Below are 20,139 nucleotides of genomic sequence, written 5' to 3'. Positions count from 1 at the left end.
AACAGCTTTAAAAGAAGGCCAGCCCTACAGTGATGAACAAATTATGTCTTTTTTGTCCTAAATTTATTGTGAAGACTCGTATGAAATAAATTCGTAAAATAATAACTAATATAATGTGTATAAAAGAATTGTTCTGCTACCTTTTTCTACATGTCTTCCTTTAACTTATTCCGTATGTAGTAGCGCTGTGTTATCCTATAGTAATTGAACCACTGTACGGCCTCATTTTCCCCTAAACAAAACACAAACACTCAAATTTCTTGAGAGATTAACGGTGCAGTGCAGTAAGGCACCTGAGAGAGCGAAGTGCTCCTTGAAATAACAATATAATATTTCTCAGAAAGAGTGTACGTAGAGAATGCAATGACCGTACTTTTTACTTTGTAACTAGCTCTCGGAGACGTGGGTCTATATGTATGACTGTAATATGATTAAGTAATTGTTGTATAATCGCCATATTCTAAATGCGAATTACATTATTTGCAAAGGTCCGCCTGTAGACAAGGAACTGTGAATTCCATGAAAGCAGAGTCTTAGATTTGTTCTCTGAGTGTTGCAGATTATTTATGAAAGCTATGCGTCTCATTTAATTAATGACTTCTGTGTGCCGGCCGGGGTGGCCGAGCGGTTCTAGGCGCTCCAGTCTGGAACCGCGCGACCGCTACGGTCGCAGGTTCGAATCCTGCCTCGGGCATGGATGTGTGTGATGTCCTTAGGTTAATTAGGTTTAAGTAGTTCTAAGTTCTAGGGGACTGATGACCTCAGAAGTTAAGTCCCATAGTGCTCAGAGCCATTTTTGAACCTTAGTAGCTGATGGCACGGGCTCCTCACATGTGAACTTCTCGATGTGGAGTATAGGTAGGATTATGCAATAACCTTTAGCTTTCCTCTCGTCTGTACCAGTAGTCAGTCATATTAGTAGTCTATTAGCTTTGATAATGTGCAGCCTTGCTGTCTGTTCTATTAAGGAACTACATTTCATTTTTCATCATTTGTCGGTTTAGTCAGAGACAGTACACCAGGTATTCCATTATTAAAAGCTTTTTATATGAACAAGGAAACTGAACCGTGGCGTCAGACGCGCAAACTGTTCCTGAAAGCTCAATGCAGGCAGAGATAAGTGTGACGGAACAGGTGACGCAGACCAACTGTGCGGCAGAATCAGAAGCAAACTTTGCCGATCGGACAGAGTGAGAAAGGCTTGCCGCGGTTGACAGCCTGCCCTGCGCTTGGTCTTTGTGCTGCGCCTCATTCGAGAGCTTGCTTTAAAAAAGGCCGCGAGAACTATTCCACTTCTGCTCTGTCTCTGCTGCGAGCAGCGTGCGGTGGGTCTTAGCGATCTCGTCTATGGAGGCAAGTGTTTACTATTTAGCTTAAAACTGCACTACTGGCCATTAAAATTGCTACACCAAGAAGAAATGCAGATGATAAACGGGTATTCATTGGACAAATGTATTATACTAGAATCGACATGTGATCACATTTTCACGTAATTTGGGTGCCCAGAACAACCACCTCTTGCCGTCATAAAAGCCTTGATACGCCTGGGCATTGAGTCAGAGCTTGGATGGCGTGTACAGGTACAACTGCCCATGCAGCTTCAACACTGTACCACACTTCATCAAGAATAGTGACTGGCCACCATTGACCAGACGTTTTCAGTTGGTGAGAGACCTGGAGAATGTGTTGGCAAGGGCAGCAGTCGAACATTTTCTGTGTCCAGAAAGGCCCGTACAGGACCTGCAATATGCGGTCGTGCATTATCCTGCTGAAATGTAGAGTTTTGGAGGGATCGAATGAAGGGTAGAGCCACGGGTCGTAACAGATTTGACATGTAACGTCCACTGTTTAAAATGCCGTCAATGCGACCAAGAGGTGATCGAAAAGCGTAACCAATGGCACAACATACCATCACGCCGGGTGATACGCCAGTATGGCGATGACGAATACACGCTTCAAATGTGTGTTCACCGCGATGACGCCAAACACGGATGCGGCCATCATGATGCTGTAAACAGAACCTGGATTTATCCGAAAAAAAATGGCGTTTTGGCATTCCTGCACCCAGGTTCGTCGTTGAGTACACCATCGCAGGCGCTCCTGTCAAGGGTAACGACAGCCATGGTCTCCGAGCTGATAGTCCATGCTGCTGCAAACGTCGTCGAACTGTTCGTGCAGATGGTTGTTGTCTTGCAAACGTCCCCATCTGTTGACTCAGGAATCGTGACGTGGCTGCACGATCCGTTACAGCCATGTGGATAAGATGCCTGTCATCTCGACTGCTAGTGATACGAGGCCGTCGGGACCCAGCACGGCGTTCCGATTACGCTCCTGAACCCACCGATTCCATATTCTGCTAACAGCCATTGGATCTCGACCAACGCGAGCAGCAATGTCGCGATACGATAAACCGCAATCGCAATAGGCTACAATCGGACCTTTATTAAAGTCGGAAACGTGATGGTACGCATTTCTCCTCCTTACACGAGGCATCACAGCAACGTTTCACAGGCAACGCCCGTCAACTGCTGTTTGTGTACGAGAAATCGGTTGGAAAGTTGCCTCACGTCAGTACGTTGTACGTGTCGCAACCGGCGCCAACCTTGTGTAAATGCTCTGAAAAGCTAATCATTTGCATGTCACAGCATCTTCTTCCTGTCAATTAAATTTCGCGTCTGTAGCACGTCATCTTCGTGGTGTAGCAATTTTAATGGCCAATAGTGTATTTCAGCATTCGCAGAACAACAACTGTGAGCTGCCACTCGTAACTCATATTCTGTGTGCGCTCTCGGACTGCTACATTCTGTCACCGCGTGCGTCTGCCAGCTGGAGACTCTAGCACTCGGGCGCGTGGCGTCTGCGCCCGTTCCCGGTAGGGGCGCTAGCGGCGTGGCGCCGGCCCACGGCTGCGTTGCCCTTGTGCGTGTTGCGTGCGGCGTGCGAGTGTGTGGGAGCTGCAGGCAGTGCCTCGTCGACATGGCAGGCGATCGCGGGAGTGCTTCGTGCGCGCTGCGAACGTAACCTCATCCATGACGTCCGCCGCAGCCGCAGCCGCCGCCGCTGTCGCCGTCCGAGGGAACGCAAGTGAGTACTTGGCGCCAACCCACACACCGGTTCTCCCACGTGCTCTCCCCGCCAATGCGGCCTTTGCGCATGCGCCGACTTGCCTGAGAACTACCTGGTAAACGTAAACATTCCACCGTTAAGAATAGCTGAGCGGTACCCGAAGTACTTGCACACTGCTAAGCTAACAGGTGTAATGGCACATCCCTCCTTGATCTCTCCCTGCAGAGTGCACTATGGAAAGTAAACAATGCAATTAGCAGGCGAACTTCTGCTGTTACGCATCTCCCTATCCTTCCTCCCACCCTCCATATACCAGGTAGTTATAATTAAAGTGCATCTACTCACGGAGGTCCAGGGTGGGCTGTAATTGTCGTATGACAGCGAAGCTTCGTAGATATACTAAGGCTGCAGCGGAATCAATTTACGCTGGAAAACAATTAAGTTCCAGTTGTGGTCACCAGATGCAAATCTGGCGCTGCACATTGCTTGTATGCCGTTACGAGATCCACGCTGTCATTTGAAAAGCCATAACGTGAGTCAACAGTACTGCCATCGAGGAGACCGTGCGCTGTTAGCGAACTGTTTTATGTGAACACCAGCAGTCACAGTGCTGCATTGAGAGACTATCTACTGAAAGGTCTGAGTAGAGGCCTGATGTCATTAAATGTTTTAAGGATGATGATAATAAAATTCGAAATCACGTGTGAGCTTGGTGTCGCACCTGTAAGAGAAAGGCGTTCTATTCCGGTGAAAGTTATTTATGGGGCTGCTGATGCAGTAACTGACCATGCAGCACGTGACCCAGGTAGTGCTAGTGCTCGTAAAGTGTCACGAGAAATGTCAAAAATGGTTCAAATGGCTCTGAGCACTATGGGACTTAACATCTGAGGTCATCAGTCCCCTAGAACGTACAACTACTTTAACTAACCTAAGGACATCACACACATCCATGCCCGAGGCAGGTTTCGAACCAGCGACCGTAGCGGTCGCGCGATTCCAGACTGAAGCGCCTAGAACCGCTCGGCCACAACGGCCAGCTGAGAGTTTGTCCATCCTTTGGTCAACAGTACGGGGAGTCTAGCGGTTTATTTTACACTGGTACCCGTACAAGATCCAGACGTTCGAGCTTCTGAACCTCACGAACCGCAGCAATGCTCTGAATTTCTGGCAAGGATCAAAGTTGATGACATGTGGCCGGACAATATTCTGTGGAATAACGAGGCACATTTAACAGTACAGGATGCAGTAAATACACAGAACTTTCGAATTTGCGGCTCATTAAAGCCGCGTGTTGTGCACGAAGAGCCGCACCACATGTGTCTGGTGTGGATTCACGAGCACTTTATTCACTGTCCGTTCCTCTCTGAAGAAAATACAACCAGAGGGCCTGTCAGGTGTACCGAGACGTGTGCACCTTATGGAGACCTCCTTATACAGCATATGATTTCTCCTTGTGACCCGTAACTATGTGGAAACCATTGTTTCAAGATCGGGCAGTGAAAGATCTGTTTAACGCAACATCCACAAATATTATCTCCAGAGTTTTTCCAGATGTTTGGCCTGCAACATCACCTCAGCTGAATCCATGTGACCTTCAACTCTGGGGATATATACCGAAGAGCCAAAGAAACTGGTATACCTTTCTAATATCGTACAGGCTCCCCGCGAACACGCAGAAGTGCCACAACATGACGCGTAATGGACTCGAATATCCCTGAAGTAATGCTGGAAGCAACTGACACCATGAATCCTGCAGGGCTGTCCATAAATCCGTTAGAGTACGAGGGAATGGAGATCTCTTCTGAACACGACGTTGCAAGTCGCATTGTTCTGCTGGGATTGCCCTAGTCCGTTGGAATGCACAATGGACATGAATGGATGCAGGTGATCAGACAGGATGCTTACGTACGTGTCACCTGTGAAAGTCATATCGAGACGTACCAGGGTCCCATATCACTCCAACTGCACACACCCCACACCATTACAGAGCCTCCATCAGCTCGAACAGTCCCCTGCCGACGTGCGGGGTCTATGAATCCGAAAGCCCATATCGATGATATTTCGTGCATGGTTCACCCGCTATCATTTGTTGATAGCCCAGCACTGAAATCTGCAGCAATTTACAGAAGGGTTGCACTTCTTTCACGTTGAACGATTCTCTTCAATCATCGTTGGTTCTGCACTTGCAGGATCTTTTTCCGGCCTCAGCGATGTCGGAGATTTGATGTTTTACAGGCTTCCTGATATTCACGGTATACTCGCCAAATGGTCGTACGGGAAAATCCCCGCTTCATCGCTACCTCGGAGATGCTGCGTCACATCTCTTGTGCGTCAACTGTAACACCACGTTCGAACTGACTTAAATCTTGATAACCTGCCATTGTAGTAGAAGTAACCGATGTAACAACTGCGCCAGACACTTGTTGTCTTATACAGGGGTTGCCGGACACAGCGCCGTATTCTGCTTGTTTACATATCTCTTTATTTGAATACGCATGCCTGTGCCAGTTTCACTGGCGCTTCAGTTTTTAAAAAGAACGCTTTTACCAGGGATACGTTCGGTCGGTAACTGATCTGAAGGCCAGTATCCAGGAACACGTTGCTCAGTCTTCTACGGAACTGCTGCGACCAACTGTTGATCTCGTCGGTTTATGATGCAGCATCTCGCCGATGTCTCCGGTGCTCACTTAGAAACAAATTGTGTTAGAGCCGGTTAATAATAAAATCGAAATTATGCCTTTCTCACTTGCCTGACGTTTTTTTGTCCATGTCCTGTTCCTAATGCACTACATATGGAAACTTTTATACTCGTCTTTCTTGCATTCACAGCGACAGATTTGTTCCAGGTTGCCAAAATTGGAACCAATTCTTTTCAACGTAATCGATTCCGCTGCAGCGAATTATAACATGTAATACGTTTCGTTACCGTACGACAATTACAGCCTACCTTGACCTCAGAGGGTAAGAGACACTTTAATTACAACCAGCCGATATATGCCAGCCAACATACTATACAACGAAGTTATTTGGATCCCTAGAAATTACTCCGTAGTTAGTGAACCCATAGTAGGGTTCTGCCATGTTTTCTACTTGAAACATATTAGTCGTCCTACTGTTACTTTCGTCCGAGTACGAATGCTATATAAAACTCATTCTTACATCGAATCTCTGTTAAATATGGTTCCATTAGTCAGCACGGTTTTGCAAGCAACACGTATAGCCGAGACGTAAGTAAGAAAATCGTTAATATCACTTGATTCCAGAGCCATGCTGATATTAAAGCATGCAGAACCAAGATCAGCTTTGAATCAAGACTGGAATTCAATTTTTGCGGTGCTCTGAAGAAATTATACAAATTTTGTTTTTTTTTTCTGAGAACCACACTAATACGGTAGAAATAAGTGTGCAAACTAATTTGACAATCACTGATTGCGATCCGTTTAGTAGTGCTGTGCATATGCCTGTATGTATGCCCAGCGCATTCTCAAGAGAATTATGGTAGAACTAATATCGTAACCGTGAGGAAAAACAGAGCACTGTGAAATGAGAACTGACCAACTTAATTCCGCTTCCCTTTAACAGGTCTACTGTCAACGGATCGGTGCTACTAGCATCGGTCGCTAAAATGTTTTGTAAGTAAGCAAGCCGTGTATCTATATGTTTTGTCATCCAATAAAAGAGGGAGAGATGGGTGATACTACTGTGCTCCCTCTGTCGCTCTTATCTGCGTGACCAGTAGTTTGTTGATTTAACGTAGGTAGCGCAGGGCAAGTGCCAACGATGTATTTGCCTAGCGAGCGCCCGCCGACCCTTGTGCCTCGAGTGTACTTCACGTAACTCATATTCACATAAAGAACAAAACAAGCACCGGTCAACTAATTTGATTTCCTGTGGAAGAAGGTAACTGGTATATCTAACGTTTTCTAGTACGACTGCTCAACATTTTTCTGTAAACACAGTTGTTGCTCTAAAGGAAAGTGGATCATGAGTGCGAACGTCACTGCGATTTCAGGGGTAAAATATGTTGAACCACTATCTCCGAAATAGCAGCAAGAACATTTGCATGTCAAGCACACCGTATAAAGTGCCAGGAATTTGGCAATGTCCATCACAGGGGCTTCTTAGCAATACTTTCCAGAGATGAACTTGGAGAACTAACTTAGATCGTTTCAGGATCCTTTGTGAAAGCCTCAGTCTATTTTGCACTCTCCTTACACCTAAGGTAGTACTTCACAACACAGATGAAAGAATTAGTTTCTTTCCTTAGACGTATAGTGATGGGCCAGATTATAACGTCGATGTGGAACTGGAGTTGGTGCTGATGTCGGTGGATAAGTGTATGCGCAGTAGCAAAGCTTAGCAAACCATATTACGGCAGACACAGAGTTAAGTGATGACGTCGCTATCCGCTAACCACTTTGTAAAAATTACGCGCGCGTGTGTGTGTGTGTGTGTGTATCTTACCGAACGTCTGGAGCTTTTATACTGCTCGTCTAAAGTTGATGAGTGGAGTGCACCTGTTTTTCGACAGTTTAATGATCAGTGTTACTTACACCTAATTGTCCCTGTTTATATGGCGATGATCATCTTACTTGAATGAGATTTTCACTCTGCAGCGGAGTGTGCGGTGATGTGAAACTTCGTGGCAGATTAAAACTGTGTGACGGACCGAGACTCGAAATCGAGAGCTTTGCCTTTCGCCGGCAAGTGCTCTACAAACTGAACTACCCAAGCACGACTCACGCCCCGTCGCAGGAGAGCTTCTCTAAAGTTTGAAAGGTAGGAGACGAGGTACTGGCAGAAGTAAAGCTGTGGGGACGGGGCGTGAGTCGTGCTTGGGTAGCTCAGTTGGTAGAGCACTTGCCCGCGAAAGGCAAAGGTCCGGAGTTTGAGTCTCGGTCCGGCAAACAGTTGTAATCTGCCAGGAAGTTTCATCATCTTACTTATTGCTAACTGGCCGTGTCTATATAGCGCCGACGCATAATAGTAGAAGCGTTTTAGAAATTAACGGGTAAAAGACTTGGCAATTCACGCTTTTGCCGATGCACTAAGGCTTAACTGAGCAGACGCAGAAAATAGTGAACAGAATCTACGATGCTAAATATATCAAAACGGAATTGTACATCTGCATACCACCTGCACATCTAACGCTTAATGCGATGAAGCCACTCACAAAATTAAACATTCAATTTTCTCTTTTTGAGAGAGCTGAAGGCCAATCTGTCTGATTGTGAAAAACAATTCAACAGCAAAGATCGCATATATTATTTTTTTCTTGTTTAAGATAACCGGTTATGTATAATAAAAAAAAATATTTTGTTTAAGACAGCTGATCTTGGCTGTTGAATGGTTTTTCAAAATTATACTTGTAGGAACAGGAAACAAAAGCGATAATGGAAAGCGAGAGGTGACCAAGAAAGTTCAGCTATCCGCCCATACAAAATTCGATGACTGTCGTCTTCCATCGTCTTGTCTAGGACCAATAAACTGCCTGCTGTGCGGTTATTGTATGATGCGTGGTCATAAACGCTGACGCCATAGACATACAACTCACTTGACTCCGTTTTAAACCGCCACCAGGGCGAAGTACCATGTCACGGAAACTGCTTTCTGGTGCTCGGTGAACGTCGACCAACACTATTCAAATCCAACTTATAATCAGTCATGTACCGTATTGGGTCGAGTACAAGACGCACCTTTCCCACAATATTTTCGCATCGTGAACTCTTCAGCTGTAGTACTCTTTCAAATGGTTCAAATGGCTCTGAGCACTATGGGACTCAACATCTTCGGTCATAAGTCCCTTAGAACTTAGAACTACTTAAACCTAACTAACCTAAGGACATCATACACATCCATGCCCGAGGCAGGATTCGAACCTGCGACCGTAGCGGTCACGCGGTTCCAGACTGACGCGCCTAGAACCGCACGGCCACACCGGCCGGCTGTAGTCCTCTTTCCTTAGTTCGATATGTAGCTGTCATATTACAAATGTCCGCCTCCTTAGCTGAACGGCGCCGCAATGGTAGCACAGTGTCTTGGGTCAGAGGACTGACCGCCCTCAGTAATTAAAAACAAAGTGAAATGAAGTATTTAACGATGGACTTGAAGTGATATCATGCAACGTCCGTCGGAATAAGAGCGACTTTACAATAAGCAAGCCTAAAATATTCAAACTAGATTTTCTCGAAAATGGTTGAGAGTTGCGTCTTCCTGCTTTGTTTGTTTTATTTTGCTTTAAAGCGCAAAAAACAAGTAGGATAATACGCGCCTATGACAAAACTGTAGAACACGAACACAGATAGGATTCTATGTACGTATGTTGAACTCCTAGTCGTGTCCTATACCCCCTGTCAATAAGAACGAAGTCGGTGAGGGGAAATTCGTAGTCCCCTTTTGAGTACAAACGGTGCATTAGACGTACTTACTAGCCAGCAGTATTATAGACGGAAGTCCATGGTTATCGTGTGACACATTGCCATTGTTGGTTTGATGGTATGTTGTGCGTGCAGGTGAGTTCCGTGAAAGTAAGAGCCATTTGGATTTTGCTAAATTGCACGCCGTGAGTGTGATTGATTCGTCTCATACAGAAAGTGGTCTAGTTTGTACTACACTGTGAAGGTGGCTAATTTGTTGATGCCTTTTCTACAATAGAAGTCACCCTGTTATTTTCTCTGTGTGAGTGATCTCTTTGTATTATTGTACAGGAGTTTATTGAGGCAGATGGGCAGGTAGTTTTGTAGAGCATTGGCGGTACCTTGTCGTAGTAGCTAGTTGGTGATGGCGGTAGTAGCAGACCAATGTTCAAGTAAGTACTAAGTGCACTGAGGTGATAAAAGTCATGGGGTAGCGATATGCACATATACAGATGGCGGTAGTATCGCGTACACAAAGTATAAAAGCCGGCCGCTGTGGCCGTGCGGTTCTAGGCGCTTCCGTCCGGAACCACGCTGCTGCTACGGTCGCAGGTTCGAATCCTGCCTCGGGCATGGATGTGTGTGATGTCCTTAGGTTAGTTAGGTTTAAGTAGTTCTAAGTTCTAGGGGACTGATGACCTCAGATGTCCCATAGTGCTCAGAGCCATTTGAACCACTTAAACCATACTATGTTGTGCTCATTTGAAAACGTTTTGCTCGTTTATCTTTGACTCGCCTGTCTCAGAATAACAAAGAGAAGTGATTACTTTGTGAACTACTTACGTCTTCAATGGCTTTTTTCAGAAAGCTTATCGCGAACGAAGCTGAACACCAAAACCTTTAGAATTTCCACTTTCCCATAAACTGTCTTGCAATAGATTTTTAGGTTGTAGCTGTTCGTCCAGAGGTGCACCTTTTTAGCTACGATGACATTATTTGAAGCTGTCAATTGGTTAACCTCAGTCCAGGGCATTTCCTCTGTTTTTGTCACAAACGATACAGCGCAGTGGTGAGATGTGAGCGTCCAATTCGCTTAGCGCCGCCGCTCATTGAGTGCACCCCAAAATCGTTTCTGGTCCTAAAAGCGCAGCTAAGAAGTGTCGTCTGTTTACGTCACTGGCTCCAGAACCGCTCACGGTCTGAACCGCTCACCGCCCCCTTCTCCAGGCAACTCCCCTCTCCCACCAGCACTCCCACCGCCCACCGTGCTTCCTCAGCCACTATCTTGGCCGGAACCGCATACTGGAACAGAGCGCCATATACCTGGACGTGACCCTACATAAGAGCCAGCCTTGGTATCTTAACGATGAGCACAGGCGCGTGGTGGGGGGACAGAATGAGTCATTTCTGCTCCCTGCTAAATCATACGTCCACACTAAAGGACCTTGGACCTGAATTGACGAGACGCGCAGTACGCAGCGGTCTTTTTGGATAATGTGACAGGCAGCTCCGTCGCTGAACTAAATTTGTAATGGAACGTGATCGACGCCTTCATATACGGACAGAATGTGTTGGCTTAGCGAGGTATACGTGGCATTAAAATCTCTCGCCTACTGGCTAGATGATGATGATAGTGGTGGTTGGTGGTTTAGAGAGTTCAACAGCATACGCATCATCACTCCTGCTTGAAATAAATATCAACACTTATTGTGAAAACTCTATTAAAAATTAACAATAAATTTAATTTAATTCTTTTCTTTGTGCTGGGACATTCACAACTGTGATGTGAAACGTTTATGTTTAAAACATCCGCTACAGTTTTAGATAAAGTGAACTGCACTGAATAGGAGCACAGAAAGTCGGTCGAAACGGCGGCAGTTTAGTTGTTTTCGTCGCTTACAATGACGCGGCCCAATACACAAAAGTATTTTTTTCAAAACGACATCCGCAGTGAAAGCCTACAAACTTATACCTGCTACAGACGTCTCTACACTACCAGGTTTCAGAGACTCAGCCCCAAATTCGCCTATAAATGTAAGTTAAAATTAAACAATATCTCTAAACAGCAAGACCAAAACAAGCCAACATTACTAGAGAAAAGAGGTAACTGGGGTCACATAAACGCTCTCCATTGACCATACCAATAGACAGTAGGACGCAGCGTCCCTGTCCAAGCTGACTTCCCAGGCAACACATCAGCCGTACATGGGATCTGATGAGATGGAATATCCAAATGTACTAGCGCAAAAAGTACTTCAAGTTGATCTGACGTACGTACATCAACCTTGTCCTGAAGGTACCGTCGAGAGGGCACCAAGTCTAAACTTTAACAGCTGGAGCCAAATAAGACGGCCTGTGGGAGACCCCAAGTAGCACTTAGGAAAGGCCAAACCAATCAGATGTATTCCTTGTTACAGTTAAGTTTATCTGCGTTTTGCTTTCCAGTGACAGTGCTACATAAGCATTTGATCGGTTTGGCCTTCCGCAATGGTAGCAACACCTTAAATAGTTTTTAGCCTGCTATTTTCAGTTTTTGGCCTCCCACAGAGCGTCTTATTTGGCTTTATGTGGTTGACTTAGACTCTGTGGCCTCTCGCTAGCACTTTCAAAACGAGGGCCAGTTAAGTCAGTTCCAGTGGAAAGGTGCTTTTTGCACTGGCACGGTCTAATGATCTATCTGATGTACGGCAGATGTGTTGCCTTGGAAGTTAGCTTGGACAGCGACGCTGCGTCCTACTGTAGAGAGGCATGTTGAATGAAGTTAACTTTTTTTTGTTTTTGAGTCATCAGTCTTTGGTTTGATGCGGCACACCACGAATTCATCTCCTGTGCTATCCTTTTCGTCTCAGAGTAGCACTTGCAACCCATGAGTACGTCCTCAATTATATGCTGGATATGTTCCAGTCTCTGTCTTCCTCCACAGCTTTTACACTCTTCAGTCCCTCTGGTTCCACGGAAGTTATTCCCCAACGAATTAACACAATATGTGCTCTCATCCTATCCCATGTTCTTGTCAATGTTTTCCGCATATTCTTTTCTTCGGATTCTGTGGAGAACCTCATCATCCCATGCCTTATCAGTCCACCTAGTTTTCAACGTTCTTCTGTAGCACCACATCTCAAATGTTTCAATTCTTTTCTATTCCGGTTTCCCCACAGTCCATGTTTCACTACCGTACCATCCTATGCTACAAACGTTCATTCTCAGAAACTTTTTCCTCAAATTAATGTCTGTGTTTGATACTAGTAGACTTATATTGGCCAAGAATGCCCCTGTCTACGATTTACTCTCAATACATGTTCTGTACTCAATAGACTCTTCGTTACATTCAACAGATCCTGTAATTCTCTTCATTGTCACTGAGAATCAGCGTATCTTATCACTGGTATACTTCTACCTCGAATTTTAATATCGCTCTTGAAGCTTTCTTTTATTTCCATCATTGCTCCCTAGATGTACAGATTGAACAATATGGGCGAAAGATTACATCCTTGTCTTAAATCCTTTTTAATCCGAGCACTTCGTTTTTTGTCTTCCAGTCTTACTGTTTAGTTTTGGTTCTTGTACATATTGTGTATTAACCATTATTATCCATCTTTAACTGTAACTTACACCTACTTTTCTCATAATTTCGAATATATTGCACCATTTTACATTTTAGAACGCTTTCTCCAGGTCGACAAATCCTATGAACGCGTCTTTAGTTTTTCACAATCTTGCTTCCTTTACCAACCGCAACGTCAGAACTGCCTCTCTGGTGCCTTCATCTTTCCTAAAGCCAAAGTGATCCTCGTCTAAGAGATTCTAATTTCCCTCTACCAATGTTTATCTTTCCAACTTCTGTTACTGCCCTTTTTAGAGAGGCCCATTCCTCTTCAATTGAACTGCCTGCTGAGATATTCATTATCACGGCATCTATTGGCTCACAGAACTTCAAATGCATTTCATTCCTTAGTACCTCATTATCCCACTTCTCTGCGCATTGATTCGACCTGACTGTTTTCTTAAAGTTTATGCTATTCTTCAACATTACTAAACTGTGATCTGCGTCTGTATCTGTGCCTGGATACGCCTTACAAACCAGTATCTGATTTCGGAATCTCTGCCTGACCATGATGTAATCTAGGTTAAATCTTCCCATATTTCCCGGCCTTTTCCAAGTATACCTCCTCCTCTTGTGATTCTTAATGGAGTATTAGCTATTGCCAACTGATATTTATTGTAGAACTCAGGAAGTCTTTCACCTTTCTGATTCCTACTAACAAGCTCGTATTCTCCCTTAACCTTGAAGTACTTGTTCAGTATGCGATCCCAGTTATCTCTTTTCTCTAGTACTGTTAGCTTGTTTCGTTAAAACTGCCCGCTACAGGACTCGCCCGATTTACCGGCTACCGGCGTCTCTCATGAACATGATCCGAAGCGAAGGTCTCTCTCCCTACGAATCGGTACTAGCACCTTAGGATACTGTTTACGTCAGATCTAGGGCAGCATGTGGTACACATTCGACCAGAAGGTATGTTCATCACTGAATGTGTCAGTAGCTGTAGTGCAATCATGAGCATTTAAATCAGAGGTAGCTGTAATGTTGAGGAGAATCAAGTAACTGAACTGTCACACACTGCAGAGGCCGTTTGTCCTACAGCCCATTATAGGACGAGACATTCGTGATAGTAGCACCTTAGACACAACCACAATGTGGGCACCCGAGGTTGGGATGTTCACAAGCTCCAGAATCAAGTCTGTCCCCGAATATTTCAATTTGAGGGAAGGGTTGGCGCAGGAGACGAATTCGTGGCAAGCCGCGTCAAACCAGTCAGAAGACTGATGATTCAAAGAAGAAAAATCACTTTTTATAGCATTGATAACGACGTACAAAACAAAGTAAAAAAATTAATACAATATAGGGATACAGAGAGACACTTGACATTACCAGGTGTTTACTTTTGAGGAATTTTCTGCGATGAATCAGTAGGATTTCATCTGTCACCCAAGGCTTGTTTTTCTTACTCTCTGTGACGTTTAGTTTTTCTTTGCCCTCTTCATTTTGTATAGATCTCACTTAATTCCATGTGCCTTTAATATTATTTGCGAGTTTGACGGGAAAATTTAATTTTGAACAGAATACCCTTTGAATTTCGTTCCTCAGTACCGCTTCTTCGAATTTATGGATCCCCATTTGACTGCTTCGTTGCACTGTGACTGTAGCTAGTAGAAGGTTGTGATCTTAGTTGATATCGGTGGTTGGATATGTCCTCACACTTCCTTCTGGAATTCCTGAAGCGCGTCTTCACGAGGATAGTCAATTTGACCTTCTTCCTCGTATGTTGGATCTTCCACATAACCCTGATCTGGATTTTATATGAAGTGATTGTGACTACTGTTACCCCTTATTTACTACACCCTTTTTTAACTTGGGGTGAAGACAATACTTTTTATTTTATTCCCCCGCTCCTCATTTTTCTGCTTAGTTGTATACCTGAGAATGCGAAATAATTTGTTTCACACGATAATTTAACGGCTGTTGTTGTTCTTCATTGATCAAGAAGTATTCCTACAGCTGTGGCTGCCCTGGGTATAAAGTGGTCTGTAAACACGGAACAGTTAACAACATAATCATCATTACTCATCATCAATCAGTAAGATTTCATCTGTCACCCGACAGTTTTTCTTTGCCAACTTTATTTTGTATAGATTTGACTTAATTCCGTGTGCCCTTAACATCATTTGCATGTCCAACGATTCCTGGGCCGCGCTATTGCTCTACTTCGGCTTCACCTTTGGGTATACGTACTGTATACTGCTAAATTTTTGGGGTATCTATCTTGTTGCATTCTGTCTACATGTTTCTTCAATTTCTGTTTAAATGTGTGGATTTTCTACTGTTCCTGCAAATATTTTAAGCTCATTTCTAATATCTTCGTTTCATATTCCGTATTCTAGCTTACATCCATTAACTAATCTGAGAAGTTTCACTACTAAAGCCACTATTCGATTTATGTTTTCCTTGTTTGCTGTTCAAGCCTCAGATCCCTAAACTAGCAGGGGAACCGCTAGAGCTTTTTATAGAATGTCAGTTGCGTTTCTTTAATTATAATTTTGTGTAATGTATTTTTTATTGTTCCAAAGATACCTTGAAACTGAATTTTCTCACGTTGAGAGATGTGTTCCACTTAGTAAAAACTTACTAAAGCCAAGATCACATAAATATTTCTTTATTCACAACAACTGGTTTTGCTTTCGTCTTCAAATCTCCAAAAATTTTTCTTATAAAACGTGTTCATTTTGAGTTGGAACCTCATGTCAAGTTCTCATAAAATACAGCGCGTTATGCGAAGGTTTGTAATAAATGAAACATTTACAATCGAAAAGCAATTTGTGCACATGGACGCGTCTGTGTTACCGCTACATGTAAGAACACCGCCATGTGCACAAGGTGCTTTTAGATTGTAAATGTTTTATTTATGACAAACCTTTGAATAATGTGCTGTATTTTATCCACCAACATGATAACTTGGCGGGAAGTTCCTACTCAAATTGAACACGTTTTATAATAAAAATTTTTGAAAGCCTGAAAATGACAGCAAAGTCTGTCGAAACTGGTTGTTATAAATAAAGAAACATTTAGGCGATTTTGGTTTTACAAAGTTTATATTGAAATGTAGCTGTTTTATTTTTTGTATGTCTATAATAATCAAAAGGAATGTCTAGGCAGTTTAGTGAACTACTTGCTCGTAGATCACTATTTTTGAGCGCACGTGTTGTTTCCCTCGGTATGCCATTACTATTGTCTTGTCTACACACATTTTGAAATTATAATTTTGGACAATGTTACTTAATTTAAAAATATGTCATTGCAGTTCTTCTTCTGAATTAGCTGTTATTGTCTAGTCGTCGGCATATATTAATGTTTTTATGTAATGGTCCTTGTCGAGTTCTGTTCCTTTGCTCTTTGTTATCCCGTCAGACCTCTTTTTAATAACGTTATTTATATATAAATTGAATAAAATTGGAGAAAGATTACTACTTGCTTAACTCTTAATTAAAATGCCATTCTCACTTAATTTGCTTCCCGCTTTAATTACAAAGTTACGTGTAGAATTTTAAATACTATTGTCCTGGTTGTTTGAAGATACCATCATAGTAGGGTTACCAGAGTTTGAATGTACTGCTTTGTTCCAAGTGGATTGCCGCAAATGCCTTTCTATCAGATCTTTGTACTCCTCAGGGCCCTTAATCATATCCCTGCGCCTGGAATCTCCTTCCAGTTTACCGAAAATTCTTTTTGATGGAATGAATGAGTGTCCCGTAACGGGGAAAATCTTCTCATCACTTTTAATATTTTAGGAGCTTCAAAAATCAGACAGCGAGATAACATTCCCAACACTCCTTTATTTTTATTCTGACCGCCACAACGCTCACGATTTAAACGTAGACCCTATTGTTGAAAGATCCCCTAAAGCAGGGTTCCGTGGTCTGTGATGTAGTGCTGAAGCAATTTGATTGCAACCTTTGTGATACTCATTTCTTCTTCTTGTGTCTTTACTGAAGTTTATTCTACTTCCAGCAACTCGCTTTCCATTCTATCACATATATCAATAAAATAAAATCGGATAAAGAGAATTAGTAACAGAAGAGCAGAACGCCTGCATCGTCATGCGCATTTACTGGCAGGCTCCGCAGAAAGCAAACGAGAACCTCAGAAGTCGTTTCCTTCAGAGAGTGAAGAAAAACATCGTCTTCGCTCGCTGCACTTCCCATGCTGACTGCAGCATAAACATTAATTTTTACTCCCCGAGACAAGAGCTCACTGCAGAAGCATGGGAAATGTAGCTGATTTTGTACCTGCAAACTCAACGACAAGACGGTAGCCTTAAGAGCTGCGGTGAATATACCGGATTTTGTATCTGCACTGGAACGCAGCTAGCTTCGCAAGTGCATGGCTGTTGCACATACTGCACTTTGCCATCAGCGCATTTTTCTTCTCTCGCTTTAGAGGGCTTGTAGCGCCTTTTGAATATCAGAATATAGCGACATCTGTCTGTCGTGAAGTAAAGAAGGCTGGGGGATGAAAACCGAAAAACCGAATATTCTGTGACTTGCGTATTTTTCTGTTGATCGAGTTGTAGCGGATACAGGTGACGGAGACTGACAACGGCCGGGAAAGCGGTATGTTCCACACCGCATCCGATGACGTAATTAGTGGCAGATGACATGGCAGTCGGTAGGTGCCAATGGGCCCTCAAGGGACTGTAGACGGAGTTTACACTTAGATACGGACATACACAAACCTCTATCACGAACCAGTCCACCAGTCAACTTACCAAAATCGCCACAGTAGTTCCTGAGGTAAGCCTTCAGGCTCTGGTAATGCTTGCTGCGTACCCCGAAGCAAACGACAAGGCCTACACAAGCTGGATCCACATTCCGCTATTAAGACAGCCGAGCTGATTGCCATTTTGGAAGCCCTACTATTCGAACAGAGGTCCACGCCAGAGTCGTAGTTATCATCTCTGATAAGTCAGCTGTACATCTGATTAAAAATGATGATAATAGATGTACCAACGCCATAATTGCAGCAATTGTGGAAGTTCTGTTTCGGGTGCATAGGAACTATCGCAACATTGTGATGGCGTGGATGTAAGGCCACTTACGGGATATGTAAAAATGAGAAAGTAGACGGGACAGCAAAGCAGGCGTCTCTTCATGGACTAATTAAATGTGAGAGAATCCTTCTCACAGGTATGATACCTATGCTTAGAAATCGGTTGTTATCGGACTGGCTAGAGGAAAGGTCGCGGGTATCTAAAATCAAAGGTAATCACTATGCACGAGTTCACCCCACCAATATAAGAGTACCATAGTGTAATAAGACAACTTCAAGGAGTTCCACGACAATTATAGCACGGCTGAAAATTTAATCACTGGAAGTTCAACAAGCCGTAACGGCTCAACATAAGCGCCACCCCTCTAAGTGTTTACGGAGAGGAAGAAGTATCGAACCACATGTTTATACAGTGTACTCGGAACACGCACCACATAAACGTCCTTGCTTCTAGTCTTTTTGCTCTTGGTCATCTGTTCCCAGGCAGATCCAACGATGTTGCAATGTATAAGCTGTTGTGTGATTTTGTCAACAATGCCTATATCAAGATATAGTTCCATTCGCTGGGACTGGGTGTTGTGTTGTCCTCATCATCATTTCATCCTCTTCACCGGCTTGCATTTGGCCCAATATGTCGTCGAATGAAACAAGACTCGCACTTGGTGGCCGAACTTTCCCGAACAGGGGCCTCCCTGCCAACGACGCCATAAGCTCATTTCCATATTTACCCATCTGTATGAGTCTGAAGAGGGTAAATATACCTGGGCGAATGACACACAACTCTAGTTCTTGTAAACTGTTCTCACAGGACACACCAAGAACATTCTTTGTTAATTTAAAATGTGTATCGTCATTAATGTGGACTGAATTTGAAGGATCGGATATGTGAAACAACGGCAGTTTATCATTTCGTATTGTATTAGTTATAGGATTGTTAAAGTGTCTTCCCAGTGTGTATCTTGTTCCCTCGTTTTCGTATACTCTGATTGCAAATCTTACTTTATATCGAATCAGTCCTTTATTAATCCTATGCACTTAAATAATGTGTACCGCATGATTGTCAACTCCAATTGTAATATGACATTTCTTGTGATTAGCTGGCTCAATGGGCAAATTCCGAAAAAAAAGGCAAGGATTCACATACAGACGCGGCGAAATATACACTCCTGGAAATGGAAAAAAGAACACATTGACACCGGTGTGTCAGACCCACCATACCTGCTCCGGACACTGCGAGAGGGCTGTACAAGCAATGATCACACGCACGGCACAGCGGACACACCAGGAACCGCGGTGTTGGCCGTCGAATGGCGCTAGCTGCGCAGCATTTGTGCACCGCCGCCGTCAGTGTCAGCCAGTTTGCCGTGGCATACGGAGCTCCATCGCAGTCTTTAACACTGGTAGCATGCTGCGACAGCGTGGACGTGAACCGTATGTGCAGTTGACGGACTTTGAGCGAGGGCGTATAGTGGGCATGCGGGAGGCCGGGTGGACGTACCGCCGAATTGCTCAACACGTGGGGCGTGAGGTCTCCACAGTACATCGATGTTGTCGCCAGTGGTCGGCGGAAGGTGTACGTGCCCGTCGACCTGGGACCGGACCGCAGCGACTTACGGATGCACGCCAAGACCGTAGGATCCTACGCAGTGCCGTAGGGGACCGCACCGCCACTTCCCAGCAAATTAGGGACACTGTTGCTCCTGGGGTATCGGCGAGGACCATTCGCAACCGTCTCCATGAAGCTGGGCTACGGTCCCACACACCGTTAGGCCGTCTTCCGCTCACGCCCCAACATCGTGCAGCCCGCCTCCAAGTGGTGTCGCGACAGGCGTGAATGGAGGGACGAATGGAGACGTGTCGTCTTCAGCGATGAGAGTCGCTTCTGCCTTGGTGCCAATGATGGTCGTATGCGTGTTTGGCGCCGTGCAGGTGAGCGCCACAATCAGGACTGCATACGACCGAGGCACACAGGGCCAACACCCGGCATCATGGTGTGGGGAGCGATCTCCTACACTGGCCGTACACCACTGGTGATCGTCGAGGGGACACTGAATAGTGCACGGTACATCCAAACCGTCATCGAACCCATCGTTCTACCATTCCTAGACCGGCAAG

At 44.4% G+C, this 20,139-nt stretch overlaps 1 protein-coding gene across 1 annotated transcript in view; it reads left to right on the top strand.

The window, feature by feature from the left end:
* The first annotated feature begins 2,984 nt into the window (after positions 1 to 2,984).
* Positions 2,985 to 20,139, top strand: part of LOC124796340 — a 415,424-nt gene continuing 398,269 nt past the window's right edge. The window contains exon 1 of the mRNA XM_047260474.1: positions 2,985 to 3,084. The gene's annotated coding sequence lies outside the window, so the exon portion shown is untranslated. The remainder of the gene's footprint in view (positions 3,085 to 20,139) is intronic.

The sequence above is a fragment of the Schistocerca piceifrons genome, chromosome 4 (assembly GCF_021461385.2).
Source record: "Schistocerca piceifrons isolate TAMUIC-IGC-003096 chromosome 4, iqSchPice1.1, whole genome shotgun sequence".
NCBI classification, from domain to species: Eukaryota; Metazoa; Arthropoda; class Insecta; order Orthoptera; family Acrididae; genus Schistocerca; species Schistocerca piceifrons.
This window is presented reverse-complemented; position numbering and strand designations above follow the sequence as displayed.